This window comes from Trichosurus vulpecula, chromosome 1, assembly GCF_011100635.1.
Source record: "Trichosurus vulpecula isolate mTriVul1 chromosome 1, mTriVul1.pri, whole genome shotgun sequence".
NCBI classification, from domain to species: Eukaryota; Metazoa; Chordata; class Mammalia; order Diprotodontia; family Phalangeridae; genus Trichosurus; species Trichosurus vulpecula.
Window position 1 is genome coordinate 451,441,493 of NC_050573.1, and position 7,732 is coordinate 451,449,224.

Sequence of the window (7,732 nt, forward strand, 5' to 3'; positions counted from 1 at the left end):
TACTATGAATAGCATGTTTGAAGAGATAGGCTTCATTTGCAGCCCTGTTTAATTATAAAAGAAACTTTTTAAACAAATGCTTTCTTGTTAATTTCTGTCTTAAACTTAGTCTTTCCCTTTTGCTTAGCAGATGTGTTTTCATTACACACATTTGGCAATTTTAAAACAAGTTCACAACAGAGCCCATTTTCCAAACAAATCTGCACAAATATGCAAACTGTGAACTTGACATTCAGCTTTACAGCTGCAGCAATTGAGGAATAAATGGTTTTTCAAGGATAACCATTATGTGATTGAAGATTAAAATTCACTTCCAATATAGTCACAGCAACTACCATAATCTATCTTGACTTCCTGATAGAAAACTGATATCATATTTACGTGTAGTCTCAGTGATTTCAGGGTACTTTACCTAAGAATCTACCTCTTCGTCTCAGTGGCGATGAAAAGTATGTCAAGTTAAGTCAAAACACATTTGAAAAATAGCTATCACGTAAAATGCTTTCAATTGTTAAGCACATCATTGCCACCCTATGCTGTAGAGTCCTTTTCCAATAAAACAAAGTTTCCAAAATGAAAAATATGGATTTTCATTCCTTCCTCAGGTGAAATGGCCTATCTGAAGCTTGATAAATGATTGTCAATTGACTGACTGGTTAGGAACATTGTGTTGGGACCCAGGGAATAGAGAGAGGATGGAGATACTACATCTTCAACCTGTGCTCCCAACTCTCCTTTACTGTATAACATGAAGAAGTAGTTTGTTGGTCTACTGACCCAAAGCTGGAAGTGAACTAAGGGACCATCTAATCCAGTCTCCTCATTATACATAGGAGGAAAGGTGGCCAAGGGAGACTGTTATTTTTCTCAAGGTCACGCAGATAATAACTATCACAAGTAGAATTTGAATCCAGGCCCTCTGATTCCAGAGAGTCTGGGAATAATTCCTTTGTATCATGCTGAGTCATGGCCAATATTACTTCCACTTCTTGACCATCCCCTCCTCAAAACCTTGTAATCTTATATTCTTTGTCACATGCTCCTTTGAAGTTATATGAAGTTAAGAATTGGTTTTGCTGAATTTTTTTCTTTTCTTCCTTTCTATTTATTTCTTTTTACTGGAGGGTGAGAAGGAAGAAGGGAATGAATTGAATCCAAGGCAGAGATGCACCACTGGAGAAGTATACAGCTGAAAAAAGGAAGGAAGAAGGAGTCAAGATGAAAGAAAACAAAGATGTACTCATAAGAGGATATGAAAAACAAACACAGAAGTAATAACTCTGCATGAATGTCAAAGCCAAAGGAAAAACTAGGAACATATGATGAGGCTGCAAATTGAGTCAAAGGCCCAGGCATGGTGGCTATGAGTGTTGACATTGTTAAGCAAAAAACCAAAACAAAACCAGTGCTGTAAGAGCAGACCAGTGATGTGTTCAACTTGGGAAGACTACACTTAGGGAGGTGTTTTCATGTAATGGTACATATTCTGTGTGTGTGTGTGTGTGTGTGTGTGTGTATTTATTGTTGTTTAGTTGTTTCAGTCATGTCTGACTCTTCATGACTCCATTTGGTATTTTCTTGGCAAAAATTACTGGAATGGTTTATCATTTTTTTTTCTCCAGCTCATTTTACAGATGAGGAAACTGAGACAAACAGGGTTACATGATTTGCCCAAGGTCACACAGCTAGTAAGTATCTGAGGTCAGATTTGAACTCAGGAAGATGAATCTTCCTGACCCCAGGCCTGGCAATATGCCCACTGTGCTAATATGTATATGCATATGTACATGTACATGTACACATATCTCTATATGTGTATATATGTATACATACAATATATATCATATACACACATGTATGTGTGCATATACATAGCATATATAAAATGTATACAATGTATATAGCATCCATCTACCTCTCTCTTTCTCTTCCTTTCTCTTTCTCTTTCCTTTTACACCACCTACATCTCCCCCTATATCCTTCCCTCTCACCCTCCACTGCAAAGAAATAAAAGGAAGAAGAGAGAAAAAAAAGACAAACCCATAAACACGCCCAAATAAATTGGCATTATGTACAATGATTCAGACTCATAGATCTGCAAGAGAGTGGTGGAAGATGTCTGTCTTCTCATGTTTTCTATTCAGGGCCAAACTTAGTCGATTATAATTTTGCAAGAGTCAGTTTTGATTTTTTTTTGTGTGGTAGGTGTTCTTTCTGTAACCCGTTTTATAGTAATTAGCTAATTTTAAAGACTAGGGCAAAACATAATGACCTTTATATCTATGTGATCCTCTCTGCTTTGGCCTTCGGGGTGTTTCTTTTATACGAATACTTATGATTTCAGTCATAATTGCTTTAAGCTACCAGCCAGGAAAATTTCTAACAATCAGGCAGAGGTTAGGGTCTTTGTCTAAATTTACAGTTGTATCTCTCTGGCTTCTTTGTGGTTGGGGCAAAATTTAGTTTACTAGAAATTTTTGGATGATGAAACATTCGACTATTTCATATTGTCTGTAGATAGACGAGGAACAACAAGGGAGATTGGGGAAAGAATAGATCTTTTTTATTATTTTCCCCAGCCTGAATTTTCTGATCTGAGCTGCTTACCATTGGAAGTTTCTTGGCAGAATTTGGCTTAAAATTTTGAATTGGTATTCCTAGTGATATTAGTCTATGGTTCTATTTTTTTTAACTTTATTCTTGCCTGGTTTAGGAATTAGAAATCTATCTCATAAAAAGCTTTTTGGCAGAGTTCCTTCTCAATTTTTGATAATAATTTATGCAGTAATGGTATTAGTTTTTATCAATTTTTCTTTAGAAATTTCTTATAAGTCTATCTGGACCAGGTTTTTTTTTAAGTAATTCCTTTACAGGTATATTCTATTTTTTCTGCAAGGATTAATTGTTTATAATATCTATCTGATGTTGTTAAGTATCTATTAGTTTGGTCATTTTTGATGGTAATGTTTTGTTTCTTTTGTATTCTCAGTTTTGTATGTATATAACTCTACATAGTAGGTTCTGATAATTCTATTTTATTTATTTTGGTTTTATTATGATTTCATCTTTTTTTTAAAAATATTTTCACCATTTTCTTTATGATAAGTTTAGTTAAAGTTTTATCAATTTTGTTGGTCTTCTTAAAAGAACTATCTTTTAGTTTTTTTTTTAAATTAATTCTATAGACTTTATGGTCCCTAATCTATACATTTCAAATCACTATTACCAATGCTACTTATCACAATTTCCCTACTTTTATCTAATTTTCAGGATTTCTTCATTTGTGCATAGTTTAAGTTTACTTGTTGGCTTTCTAATTTTAAAATGAATGTTTCACTCATTAATGTTCTCTTTTTCTATTTTGTTACTGTGTTTTTAGGGCTATATTTTTTTCTTTTAAGTACTTTCATTTGCATCCTACGAATTTTGGTATATTGCCTCAACATCTATATAATCTTTACTAATTATCAATTGTTTTTTTTATAATTTATTCTTAGCCCATTTGTTACTTATGATTTCATTTTTTAATTTCCACTTGGGGGAGAGAAAGCGAGAGAGAGAGAGAGAGAGAGAGAGAGAGAGAGAGAGAGAGAGAGAGAGAGAGAGAGAGAGAGAGAGAGAGAGTTTTTAAGGGGATGGATACCTTTTATTTGTTTAACAAAAATGGTAATGTTTGAGTCATTGGGCAGAGGCTACTTCTTTGCCTGGAGCTCTCCTCCTCTCACCCTCAGCAGATGATGATGAAGCCTCAGGCAAAGGATGTGCAGTTGGCTCACCAGAGGTGCAGGAGGCCACTGCCAGCAGCCTAACAGTGGTCCAAATAAATCCAAGCATTTCCAAAAAACGTTCTCCTGGTTAGAGCTTGCCGCCCTGCCCCGCCCGCGGGAGCAGAGGGAGGGGGTCCAATCAAGGTGGTGCTTTTTACTGGACGCTTCTGGCCATCAGCACTTCTCCAATGCTGTCCTCTGCATCCTTCACACTGTGATCCAGGTCTGATTGTCTCTGTCGCATTTCCTTAATTTTTTTTTTCTCCCGCCATCTTCTGTTTCTCTAACAGCTGGCTGTTAATGAGTTCCTTGGACTGAAGAATAAACATTCTCCCCACACCTTCACACATGTGGGAGTCTCACCTACAAAGTCAATTTCTGTATCTGTAAGATTTGCGTGCTTTTTCGTTCTATTTAGCTCTGTATATGGGCAAGATCTGTATATGGGCTCTGAATATTTATATATATGTATATATATCTGTATATTTAGATCTGTATGTATACGGGCAAGCTTCGTCTTCTGCCGAGTATCAACAGCTTTGGCTTGTAGTTCTGGGAAAGGTTCCTTCAGCTCCAGAGCCACAGGGGCAGCCATCTTGGATCTGACGCTGCGCCTGCGCACTCTGATGACTATTTTTACTGCAATATAGATGTACAAGCTGTATTTGACATATTTGCCTTTTTACATTTATTGACAATTTCTCTGTATCCTAATACATCCCTGTTTTTGTAAAAATATCATGTATTATTGATCAATATGTATTTTTTGTGGTCCCTTCAGAAGGTGCTAAAATTCTTCCAGCTTTAAATTCTCAATTTGTTCATTTATATATCCCCCCTTTTCTTCATTTTTCCATTATATTTGTCCAATGATGAGTGGGTTATGAAAATTTCCTACTAAAGTATGTTACTTTCCCTGACTTTTTCAATTCAGTTATTTGGTCCTTTCAGAATTTAGATGCTTTGCTATTTGGAGCATGTACGTTTATTAATGGCATTGGTTTGTTTTCTGTTGATCCTTTAAGTATAATATAATTTTCTTGTTTATTTCTTCTTACCTTTTGATTTTTGTTTTATTTTTACTTTGTCAGGTTGCATTATTTCAACTCTTGATTTTTTGGGTTCACTTGATTCATAGTAAATTCCTCCCCTGCATCTCATTTTGATTTTATTTATGTCTATGCTTTTTATACATATTTAAGTAACAGATTATAGGCTTTTGTTTTCTCATTCACTGCCACGCTCTTGTTTTATTGGATTATTGAATACATTCACATCTAAAGTCACTAGAGTTAGATTTATCTTCCTCAATTTGTTCTCTAATATTGTTTTTTTTTTATCAGGATTTTTAAAATTGTCCTTTTTCTTTCAAGTCAATACTTTGACCCTATTGACTGGCAAATTCCTGACCAGAGTTACCATTTGTTGAGGAGCTCTGGCCATGCTGCTTACTTGATTCCCAGGTCAGGACTGCACCACCGCCCCACCAGCTGCCTAGCCACCTAGGAATGACTCCATCCTTAGGCCTGCTTATTCAATGGTGAGTCCCTGTCTGGGATTGCCATTTATTGAGGAAGCCCAACTATGCTTGCTCGTTTCAATCGCAGATCAGCTTACTCTCTGGATTTAGTACCTTCTCACCAGCTGCCTTGCTCTATGCCTGTGCCCCTTTCCCAATGCTCCTACACATTATCCAGATCTACTTTCTGCTTTTTCTTCCCGTTTAGAATGTAAGATCCTTGAGAGTAGGGAACATCGTATTTTCCTGTATTTGTATTCCCAGTGCTTAGCACAATGCTTGGCACATAGTAAATGCTTAATAAATTATTTATCAGTCTGCTATTAGTTTTGCTTCATCTACACTGATGCAGATCTTTTCTTAGAGACTCATTTCACCTGTCTAATCCCCTCTACCCCAAATAGTATTCCTGTCTTTCAAAGGTATCAATTCATGATGGAAATAAGGATAGAAACATTGCCCTATATAAGAAATTACTCATGTCTTCCCTTCCCTCCTCATGCTTGTGTTCCTTCCCTTTGCCATGCTATCTCATCTCTGGGTCATGTGCTCCCATCCTTCTCTGTTCTGATTCTATCTAGAAGGTCTGATGTCCTTTCTCCTCAAGTTGGATATTGTCTAAGGAGGTTCAACACTAGAAAATAGCTGGAAAGTTTATTTTTGATTGGGTACATACCCACCATGTCCAGTCTTGACACTTTCAGGGAATGACTTGTCAGGATTTGCGAACTAGATAATCCATTCTCAACATAATTCTGGTGAGACTGCTCCTATAGATTCACTAGTCTATTATATTGCATACTTATTTAAGGCAGAAGACACCCTTCCTCTTTTTTGAACCACTTATTTTTTAACAGTATCTCTTATAAAACAGGCAGTTAGTGTTTGCTGAATGCAGTAATGAATGTGCTTATGGTGCCTTCTGTCATTATGTATTTTGTCATTCAATGACTACTACTAACATAATTACTTTTATAAGAGGGTCCTTGAAATTTATTGTTGCTAAAAGGGGGATCATGTTTGAAAAGCCTGGAAATCATGGATACTGTAGAAAGTGTGGTGAACTTGGAGTCAGAGAAAATGTGTTTAAGACCTGACTCTAATATACAGTAGCCTGTGTACTTAGGAAAGGCTCTTTATCTCTTTGAGTCTATTTCTTCATCCATAAAATTCAGAGAACTCTACAAGATGACTTCTAAGGTCCCTCCCATCTCTGATATCCTTTGATCTTGTGAGCCCATAATTTCTATAAAATGATGCAAATATTATGCCTGTCTCCCCACCCCCTTGGGTTTCCCTAAGTGTCAATGATAGCTCTTCCATTAGGTGTTATGCAGCAAAAAACAATGTGATTAGTCCTTAATTTGAACTTTAATGTTCATTTGTATTTGGAAAAGGAAAATTGGAGTGCTTGGCATTAAACATGGGAAAATATTACTTTTTGTACACAGGATACTTTTGCCCAAGGAGTAGGCAAGTGTGGTGATTCTGTATGTTATCATGAAATCCTAGAAAGTCTGAGAATATAGTAGACATTATTTGAGTAATTATACTTTCACTTTTTAGGAATTTTTGGTCATCATACTTTTGGAAATCTGTGAAAAGTGTCAGTTACCAAAAGAGAAATTATACATAGACTCAGAAAAAGACTCAGACCAAGCAAAAATTAAGGATAAGGTCACACTGTGGGCAGTGCTGCTCACTGACTTAAACATGTGTCTGAGGAGCAGTGAGTTTCATTCCAGAACCCAATTTATAAAGAATTCATCATATGATTTTGGGACAGTTATTTTACCTTCGTATCCTTGCTTTCTTATTGTCATTTTGACCTGTCTCTTGAAGTTGAGAAGTATAAGTAATTGATGACCAAAAAGTGATTTGTGAAACCTAAAATTCCTATATTAGGTATTTAGTAAAAAATAATGGTGCTAATATTCCTTGTGCATATTTTACTTTCTATTTAAAGACTTCATCAAGGTCATAAAGTGAGTTACTTAGTACATATGCAGCTAAAAAAAAACCGCATGTGCATAAGGACATTGTGGCAAAAAAAAAAAAACCCAAAAAACTCAACAACCTGAGAATATTACTGAGAGTCAGGAAATTAGGAAATTCAGACAAAAAATAAATTTATTTCCCACTTCAAAGACATTAGCCATTATAGTAAGATAACTGGAGAACATTATCATGTTATCATATTACAAATAGAGTTGGGGAGGGGGAAAGAACATATTCCTGGTGGTCAGAAGACCTGGGTTCTGGACCCAGTCCTACCACTGATTGGCTATGTGAATATAGAGTAGTTACTTAATCTTTCTGGACCTTGGTTACCTTATCTACAAAATTAGGAAGTTGGATTCAATCACCTTGAAAGTGCCTTCAAGCTCCAAGATTCTTCAAATTATTTAAACAGCAAAAATATCAGGCTGTGTCATCTTTTGTAACT

The 7,732-nt window shown here is 35.9% G+C and overlaps 1 pseudogene; it reads right to left on the reverse strand.

The window, feature by feature from the left end:
• Nucleotides 1-3,921: 3,921 nt before the first annotated feature.
• LOC118836458 lies at nucleotides 3,922-4,362 on the reverse strand (annotated as a pseudogene).
• Nucleotides 4,363-7,732: the final 3,370 nt, after the last annotated feature.